We start from the raw sequence: 10,534 nt of genomic DNA on the forward strand, positions 1-10,534 counted from the left end.
AACATTTTTGGGATTGTTGACGGAGGCAAGCCGAAGGTAATGTTGGTCGGCACCGAAGAGGCTGCGGGAGCTCCGACCGAACCGGAGCCCGACGTGTCCTGGAGGACAGGTGTGGTTTTGCTGCCTTGCGTCACACCAGGTCGTACTTGGGGCGCCTTCGAGGCTTTGGCACCGGCCAGGCTCGTAGAGGCGGCCGTAGATTTTTTCGGTGCCGGAGGGTCATCGAGTCGGGGTGAAGAGATCACCGTCGAAGTCTTCGATACCTGAGGCTTAGGTGTCGTCGAGGGAGCGATGTGAGACACAGCAGGCGGTACGGCCCTTGGTGTCGTCGGTGCCGGTAGCCGAGCAGGTTTGTCGGTGCCGATGGCTTTTTTCCGTTTGTCGACTCCAACGTCGCCCGCCTCAAGTTCGGCACCGAAGTCCCTCTTGGTGCGGTCGGTGCCGATGCGGTGCGCTGGCGTCGAAGGCCTCGATCCGACCAGCGCTACTTTCAGTTTCGGTTTCGGTGGAAGCTGAGCAGCTTTCGGTTTCGGTTTTGTGATAGGGAAACCAGCCTGTTTATGTAGTAATGGCTGCCGCTGAACGTCCGAGGCCGGGCCCGAGGGCGGGGCCGAAGAACTGCGGGATGGGTCTCGGGTAAGGCCCGAAGGCGATCCCTCGACCGGAGCCATAGGCTGTGGCACTGGTGTTTGAACGGTTTGAACAGGTAGGCCTTGTTCATCATTGGAGCTACTTTCTTCGGCCCCGAAGGCCTCCTCGTCGTCTCCTACCTCGGTGTCGTCTTCACCTCTGTGGAAGAGTGACTCGTCTTCCTCGTCCGATCCGGGTTCGTGTTCGGAAACGGGACTGGAGGGCAAGACTTCCAATTCCTCGACGTCCTCGGCCTCGCCGAAGATGTCTGTCGGGGCCGGTGCCGCGTGCTGCGCCTCGAGTCTCGCCGCTCGTCGATTCCGCAGAGTCTTCTTCGAGCGGAACCGGGCACAGGCCATGCATGTTGATTCGTCGTGGTCCGGCGAAAGGCATTTGTTGCACACCGGATGGACGTCGATGTGTGGGTACTTCGCATTGCATACCGGACACCTTTTGAACGGCGTCCTGGATTCCATCGTCGAAGTCGTCGATGGACAGGTAAATGCGAAAGCAGTCGGTGCTGAAAGTTAGTAAACTAACAAATTCTATCGAAACCCGATCGATAAACAGTACCGACGCGAACTAAAGGCCTTTTGGCCTCGAAAAAATATTTTCCTAACTTGAGCTAAGATAGCACATCCGAACCCAATGGCGGAAAAAAACAATCTGAGGATGGAGAGGATGCCCATGCGCACTGTAGTCCAGGGGAGGAGTCACCTATCCAAGGATACTTCGAAGACTCTTCCAGGACAACAACGTGCAAACATCCGGACCCAACACTAGGCGGCGATCTATGCACAGATATGAATTCAGCAGCCCACATGCCTCGAACATATATATATACAAGTTCCATGGGTACTCTTCTTGCTGACTCTTCACCTCTCTTCGAGGCTGCAAGGTCTGGTCCGAAGTCTCCATGTTTCAGGGACATTTCCAGTAATGCATGCAGCATTACCAATAAGGCCCTTTTTACGTTCCGCTTACTGGGGTGGTTCCCCGGTTTTACACTGCTCCCTTCTTCGTGTTCAATTACTGAACGATTCTCTCTTCTAGTCAAGGGTTACTTTCCTTCCAGTCGGAGGGTGTGCTCTGAAATTCTACGATTATTCCTCGTTTCTACGCCTTTGTACTTTGGTGCCTCTGCTGCACCTTCCTTCGGCTTTGCTATATTGTATCAGCTGGGCATGCGGGACAGCTCTTCTAATGTCAGTCGTCCTAGATCTCCACCCTGCATATCTGTATGTCGTGTGTTGGTTCTCACCTGGGTCTTACCGCTGCCTGGTCGAGCAGCCTTATGCTTATTTTAGCTACGCCATCTTATGGTCTCTGTAGCTGTTTGCTCTGCGCATGTTTCTGTGGTGGCCTGCATCAGTGTGCTTAAGATTGTTACTGTTCGCCCCTGTTCCCCCTTTTGGGACTGGGTGTGCACTTGGCGTGTTTCTTGTCTTTGCCTGCAATTCTAAAAACATTGCTAATTTCTATCTCTTGACCTTTGGTTCTTGGCTGTAGCCTCTCCGGCCTTCTTTCCGTGGGCTAGCCTGGTGGGCTATGGTTGCATCTCTTCATGTTTTTTCTCAATCTTTGGTCGGTGTTCACATAGTGCGCCATTACGCTGAGAGTGGTCCTTCTTCCTCTCTCTTTCTTTTGTTCTGGTATATGGCTGGTGCGGTTTCTACCTCTCATGCTTACAGGTATGGTGTAGCACCATTATGGCATTTTTGGGATGTCTTACATCCCGTTATCTTTTGCTCTTCCGAGCTATTTGGGTTGCTGTCTGGCTTTTCCGCCACAGCCTTCCCCATTGTCTGTCACTCTGTTGCCGGCTCAAATGCTTGGCGCTTTCTGTTGGTCTTTCGCAGACCCACCTCCCCTTTGGGGTATGGCTGTGGTAGCTATTCTAAGTGAAGGAATCTGCGGCTAGATGTCTCTATCAGATGTACAAGTTACTTACCTTCGGTAACGATGTATCTGGTAGAAACGTTGTCTAGCTCCAGATTCCTTAATGCCCACCCAGCCTCCCCGTTCTGCGAGGACCTTGCCAAGTGGGGTTCTCCGCTGGCTCCTTTTACAGTTGGCATTGTTTTTCCTTTCATGGGTGCTCACATTGTTGCGTCCCTTTGAGATTTGCCATAATACAGCTGACTCCCTCTCAGGGGTTTCTTAGCTGTAAAATGATGCCTTTTGATTAACCTTCACCAGGAGATTCCTCTTCATTTTCTTATCTTCTCCTGCTGCCTTCCCTCCCTCCCGCCTTCTCTATTGGCTCAGGGTTCTGGTCTCCCCTACAGTCGTCTTTTTTCGGGATCTGTTGACCTCTGTTTCAGACCTCCATTACTATAGGGGCAGTGCCAGACTTTTCATACCTTCCTGCGGTGGACTGTTGTTCTCTCTGTGCTCATTTCTTGCTAGACGACACAGTTCTACATGGTACTGACAGTCTATTTCTGTCTGTTGTTCTGCATGGTAATAACAGTCTATTTCTGTCTGTTGAGATAGTCTTCCATTGTTGCACTTGGAAAGGGTCTTCGCTTAGCTTGCGAGGTTCTTTCTCACAGCTTATATTTAGGCAGTGTCTAATTCTGTCTTTTACAATGGTGTCTTGCACCATCCTCCTTATTTATTCATGGATTTTCATCCATCGCACACTGTTTCCATACTTTCACAGTTTTTTTGCTGGTGGCTCCGCGTTGTGTCGCGGAAAAGTTTCTCCGAAGAAAACTGACGTCAGCGCAGCGGGAGGGACATATACATGACCTTGCTGACGTCACGTACGTGGACGACGTCAGGGCGGGGTCGTGTGGTGCCGTCCCACGGCACGCAGAGATGCTGGTGCAAAACGTTTTCTGGATCCAGTTTGACGCCTGGGGAAATTCCAAGTTAAGGAATCTGCGGCTAGACAACGTCTCTACCATCGTTACCAAAGGTAAGTAACTTGTACTAATAGAGTAATGATTTAAAAAAAGAAATGAAGAATACAGATTTGTCTGGTTATTCAAATGACTGCATGTGAGAAAATAAGAACTACAGTTTTGCCGCACGATCCTATTCTAAATTCACATGCTGTGCATTATTCCAGCATCTACTGTGTGAGACGGCCTGGTATATGCTGTCCACTAATTAAAGTGGGCACCTTGTACCAGTCCAAACAACCCTTATTGATGATTAGGTTAAAGACAACCTTTATTGAAAGCTATCCTAGTGGTAGCTATGGAGAGCAGCCTTCAGGCTAAGTCTCGAAGGAATGTAAAGCAGCTTGGTTTACCAGATTATAACCTCCTGAATGACCACATGAAAGGAGAACCACACAAGGTATAAATAAATTATATGTATTTATTACTAGACACTCTCTACTAACCTCTTTATGAGATTAGAGAACAAGAGACACAATATTAGAGCACTAGAACGACAGTAAATAGCACACTACACAGTGAGCCCCAGGGGGAGACCAAAACATATATTAAGAAAGTGGTATAACAACCCCCGACTTGACTAGACACAGTGCCTAGAGTACGTAGAATCGCTGGGACCCCAAGGAACCACCCAAGGTAGTGACACGGGGGACGCGTGCAGTGTGAGAACACAGCCGCAAGCTCCGTACAATCCTATAGGAAAGTCGCGATTGGAATTTTAAAGCTTAAGGACACTTAGGAGAGGACTTTGAGCAAACCCTTTTAAACGTAGAAGGTTCTAAGGCCAGCACCCATGTGAGCACCGGAGTACTCGTGTTACCTAGCCCAGGGAAGCCGGGTGCATAGGTGTCAAATGGTGTCTGGAATCCTCGTCGTTTTCAATGGCGTGATGCTGCAAAGTGCTGCTGCCGTGAAGAGGAAAACTGTCCGGTGTGATCCAAGCCTGGATCGGAGCTGAGAAGAACCTGAAAGCAGAGGGGACAGAGTCTGGGTCACTTGACAGTGACCAGGGGCACGATAGACGAATGCCCACCGATGTCGGGTGTTTCAGGTGCGAAGAGGTGAAGCTTGACTCTGCAGCCACAGGGACCAGGAGACGACGACCAAAGTCCGCAGGCGAGCTGTCCCACAAAGGATGTCAAGTGCTGGGGGGTCAGTGTCCGGATTGGAGACCAACAAGCCTTGGCAACTGCAACCCACGCAGTCAGAGAAAAGATGCTTCGGTGTGGACCAGCAAGGTCCTGTGGACTCCCCAAGCGATGGAGAGTCAGGGCATGTCTGGAGCAACCAGGAAAGCCCACTGAAAGTTAAAGTACCCTTCTCAGGGACCCACAGGTCAACGGACCAGGGATCGCGAAGGGACCTCGAGAGGAATCACAAAATACCAGCCCACGGAACACTCGTGGAGTGTAGGCCAATAATCTTCGGTGGAATTACTGCTCGGGGTCTGGACTACAAGCAGCCCAAAGCACACCCTCTGGGATCGCCAAAAAGCATATGCTGCTGCAAATGTTCACGGTGTCCAGGAGTTCGGGTTGCACGGACCCTACGTGGGCTGCGGGTCTCAGGTTTGTTGAGAGCACTGGTCGGCCTCGGGGAAGCTTAGGAACCCACCTCCTGTGTTGCAAAGACTTCGGAGTCTGTCAGGAGCTGCGAAGATGCAAACTGGTCAGATGCGTCTTTGGTGCCTGTCTTGCAGGGGAGTAACTCCTTTACTCCAAGGGAGATTCTTCGGTCATCCAACGTAGTGTAGGTAGTTGAAGTACTTGGTTTCTGTAGCAGAGTTTCGTCCAGGTAAATCTAAAGTCCTGTTGCCGGGGTTCCTACTTTATACCCAAGAAAGGGGTGGGACAAGCTCTGGGGACCCACCTTTGGAAGGGTCAGGACAGAGGGGTGGCTACACCCATGTCCTTTGTCCAGTTTCATGCCAGAGGAGGGGCTGAGAGCTCCTGCAACTGGTTTGAGCTGGACTATGCACAGGGACACCAAACGTGGCCCCAGTGCAGACATCAAAGCACTCTAGAGTGCATCCACCCAGCCCCAATACACTAAAGCCTGTCCGGGAGGTGGTCACACCTCCCTGTGACAGGAAACCGATTGTCCAGCCGTCCCCTGCTGGAGATTCATCCAGCAGCAAGAGGGCAGACTCGTGTCTGTGGCTGGCAGCATCCATTTTGTGATGCCAGGGTTTGTAAAGCTGGCCAGGTGTACCGGTGCCGTCATATTTCTCCCTCTAGTAGGGTGGAATCATATCTCCCACACCAGTTACTGGTGTGGAGGTATGATTCCAAGGTGTTTGACACCAAACACGACATGTTTCCATGCAGCCGTTTTAAAGTTAGCATTTACCGCAAGGTTATAATGCACTTAAGAGTATATGGTAGGCTGCATCACAAACAACCCCGTAATAAAGGTTCCAAAGGCTGGGGAAGGGTTCTGCTCATGTAGTTGCACCCTCTCACATAAAACCCAGCACCCTGCCTTCAAGATTGATAAGGCCTGCCATAGGGGTGACTGATAGGTTTATATGTGCAGTGATATGGATAGATGTAGTGAACCTATATCTAAGTAAGGGGTGCATGCACCACATTACACAGGCTACTGTAGCAGACCTGTTGTGTCATTTTCAATGGTCTCCCGGGGTGGCATAATACATGCTGCCTGAGAGGCCTCTGGGGTACCTATGCCCTGGGTATATAGTATACCATATACTAGAGACTTATGAGGGTACCCCAGAATCCAATCTGAAGTGTACCTAAAGTACATGCAATCAATATAGAGAGAAAGCAGCTAGGCTGGAGTCCTGGATAGCAGGATCCTAGCCAGACTAAGTTGAAAACAGTGAAACATCAGCAAAAAGTGGGGGTAACTATAAGAAGCATATCCTCCTCTCCTACACAACCACCCCCCCCCCCAAACATAAGGACATTAAACTATCCTTGACCAGTTGAGTCTTCATGTTCTAAGTGGAAATATCTGGAGAGTCCATCTGCATTTGCATGGTTACACCCAGGTATATGTTTCACTGTATAGTCCATCCCCTGTAGGGAAATGGACCACCTCAAAAGTTTGGGGTTTTCACCCTTTATCTGTTTTAGCCATAAGAGGGGCTTATGATCTGTCTGAACAATGAAGTGAGTGCCAAACAAGTATGGCCTCAGCTTCTTCAGAGCCCAAACCACAGCAAAGGCCTCCCTCTCAATAGCTGACCAACGTTTCTCTCTGGGGGTCTGCCTTCTGCTAATAAAAGCTACTGGCTGATCCTGACCCTCATCATCCAATTGTGATAACACAGCCCCTACCCCCAACTCGGATGCATCTGTTAGGGCAGTGAATTGTTTGGAGTAGTCAGGACTTTGCAGAATGGGAGCAGTGCACATGACCTGCTTCAGGTCATCAAACGCCTTTTGACAGCTGACTGTCCACTGAACTTTCTTTGGCATTTTCTTTGAAGTTAAGTCATTCAAAGGGGTCACTATAGATCCATAACCTTTGACAAATCTTCTATAGTACCCAGTCAGGCCCAAGAAAGCTCTAACCTGAGTCTGGGTGGTTGGAGCAACCCTGTACATGATGGTCTGGATTTTGCTCTGCAATGCTTGAACCGGGCCTCCAAAACATTTCTCAGGTGGACCAGGTGACCCTCCCAGGTGGAGCTAAAGACAGCAATATCATCTAGATATGCTGCACTATAGGCTTCCAGGCCTGTAAGGACTTTGTTCACCTACCTTTGAAAAGTGGCAGGTGCATTCTTCAAACCAAAGGGCATCACCACAAATTGGTAGTGCCCACTAGGGGTAGAAAATGCTGTCTTTGCATCATCAGCTAGTCTGATCTGCCAGTAGCCAGCTGTTAGGTCAAATGTGCTCAGAAACTTTGCTCATCTGCCCTAGGGATTGGATGGGCATCAGTCCTAGTGACTTGCTTAGAGACCTCTGTAGTCAACACAAAAGCTCATCTCTCTCTCTTACCATCTTTGGTGTGAGGTTTGGGTACCAAGACTACTGGACTAGCCAAAGGGCTATCTGAGGGTTCAATCACACCCAAATCCAATATCTTCTGGGCTTCAGTCCTGATACAGTCCCTGACGTGGTCAGGTTGCCTGTAAATCTTATTTTTAACAGGCAGACTGTCCCCAGTGTCCACTTCATGAGTGCACCAGGTAGTCTGACTTGGAGTCAGTGAGAACATATGTCTAAATTGATTGAGAACTTTTCTGCAATCAGTTTGTTGCTGGACAGTGAGGCTGCCTGCCAAGGCTACACCATCTACTGAACCATCATCGGGGTTCTGTGAGAGCAGGTCAGGTAGTGGATCACTCTCTTCCTCCTGTCCCTCATCAGTAGCCACGAGCAAGCCCATGTCAGCCCTGTCAACATATGGTTTGAGCCTGTTGACATAGAGCACCCTATGGGGGCTCCTGGGACTTCCACGGTCCACCAGGTAAGTAAGCTCTCCCTTTTGCTCAATTATGGTATGGGGGCCACTCCACTTATCTTGGAGGGCTGCTAGGGCCATCAGCTCCAACACCCATACCTTCTGCCCTGGCTGGTAAACAGTCAGCACAGCCTTTTAGTCATGCCAGGCCTTTTGCAATTCCTGGCTAGCCTCAAGGTTTTTATTTGCCTTCTTCATGTGGAGCGGAGACCCAGTACATAGTCCACACTATCCTGTTTAGGGGGTTTGAGAGGTAACTCCCATCCCTCCTTCACTAGACACAATGGACCCCTAACTGGATGTCCAAGCAGAAGTTCAAATGGGCTGTAAAGAACCCCCTTCTGTGGAACCTCTCTTTAGGCAAAGAGAAGGCTCATCTAGGACAGTTCCTTCTTCAGGACTGAGATCATCTCCCTCAAGAGACTGATCTGCTTTTTGAGTCAGGGGGGAAGACTGCCTCACCCCTACTGCTCCTTTTCTTGGAAGGCGCCTGGTCCATTTTTCCAGGATCCAGGGCCTGTTCAGTGTTAGACATTTTTGCCTGTGACCTGGTCATAGCAAACACATCTGCAGGGATTGCCAACATTTCTGCATGAGTCCTGAGCTCCACTTCAGCCCAAGCTGAAGTTTCTAAATCATTGCCCAACAAGCATTCAACAGGGAGGTCTGCACTTATCACAACCTTCTTAGGGCAAGTTACCCCTCCCCAGGTGAAATTAACAACTGCTAAGGAATGGTCTGTCTTGACATTGCTAGCATTGGTCACTTGGTACATCTCACCAAGTATGATTTGCTCAAGAGCCACAAGATCTTGTGTCACCATTGTGACACTTGCTCATGTGTCCCTGAATGCCAAGGCCTCTTTTCCATTTATGAAAGGCTGCTGTCTGTATTTGCCCAGATTACTGGGACTGACAAATAAGGAGGCCATGTCCATGCCTCCATCACAGATCAGTACAGCCTGAGTGGGAACTCTGACTAGGCCAGAGTCCATCTCAGATCCCAGGGTTAACCCTACTACACCCTTATTTTGAGTACCACCACTTGGAGCTGAGCTAGGGGGAACAGTTGCCTTAGGGGCAATGGTGGCTGGAGTTGAGTCCTTGGACTTGGTACAATCACTTGTCCAATGGGTCTTCTGTTTACAGATTTGACACCATGGTTTCTTCTTGCCTTTTCCCTTGTTGGATTGTGACTCCCTACCAGATGCAGATTTTTGGGGCCCTTGAGAAGACTTCTGGTCTTTACCCATCTCCCCACCCTTATCAGAGTTTTTAGAATCCTGCGTCTTGAAGTCACCACCTTGGTTCTGAACCTTCTGACTCACCCTGGTTCTGACCCACTTGTCTGCCTTCTGGCCCAATTCTTGGGGAGAGGTCAGATCAGAGTCCACCAGGTACTGATGCAACAGCTGATTTTGGGAATTAATAATGATCTGCTCCTTCATAATTAAAACTGTACAATCCTTTAAAATCACACACTTTACTGCCAAGTAACCAGCCTTCCATAGCCTTAGTTGCACAATCTACAGTCAACCCAGTCTTGAGTCTGTGCCTTTTGGGTATCTCTGAACTTTAACCTGTATTGTTCAGTGGTTAAGCCAAACCCATCAATCAGAGCACTCTTCAAGACTTTGTAATTATCAGCATCCTCTTCTCTAACAGTGAGGAGCTTGTCTCTACCTTTGTCTGCAAAGGAGTGCCACAAGATTGCTGCCCACTGCCCCTGAGGGACCCTCTGTACTTTACAGGCCCTCTCCAGTGCAGGTATCCATTTGTGGATGTAATTCCCACTCTGGTAGGGAGGGACAATCTTGTTCAGGTTCTTATGGTCATGAGTATGTTCTCTACCTCTTGGGACACTGTTGCTGCCACCATGGGGCTCTAGCCCCAACTTTTTAGAAACTCTCTGAAGCTCTGGGGATTCCCTATCTAAGGCCAATTGCACTCTCTTAATTCTGAGCTTAGCTCTCTCAAACTCAAGCAGTTGGCACTTCTTCTCATAAGAGGACTCCCTTTTATGAGAAGAAGTCCTATGAGAAATAGAGGCCCCTACAGAAGTACCAGAATGATTAGATTCCTGAGACGGAGATCTGGATCTTCTTGGTAAACTGTTAACCCTTCCAGGTGGGATAAAGAGAGGGCCACTGAGGCCTTCTCCCACACCTTCAGGAAGAATTGGATTGTCCAGGTAAGAATCATCTTGATCCTCCTGGTCAGCATCAGAGTCTAGGTCCTGGATGTTTTCACTTCCTGGCCTTTCCTCTTCTGCTGTCCCACCCAACTTGCCTGCCTCATCAGACCCTGTGGTCTTTCTGAGGTCATCTAAAAGCAAAGCCTCTATGTGGCGTTGAGTTCTAGGGTTTTTCCCTGTCTTCAATATTCCTGACAATATGTAAAGTAGTGGTCCCAGAATAGTTACATCAGAAAGTGTAAAGGGCAAACATAAAAAAACATATGTAACAAAAAGTCAAGCAAACTACTATTTAAGCATACAGTATTGTTTAATCACACTGAGGCATTGATATGATTTCAAAAAGGACATTTAAATGGTCATAT

Source organism: Triturus cristatus, chromosome 11, assembly GCF_964204655.1.
Source record: "Triturus cristatus chromosome 11, aTriCri1.1, whole genome shotgun sequence".
Taxonomy (NCBI): Eukaryota; Metazoa; Chordata; class Amphibia; order Caudata; family Salamandridae; genus Triturus; species Triturus cristatus.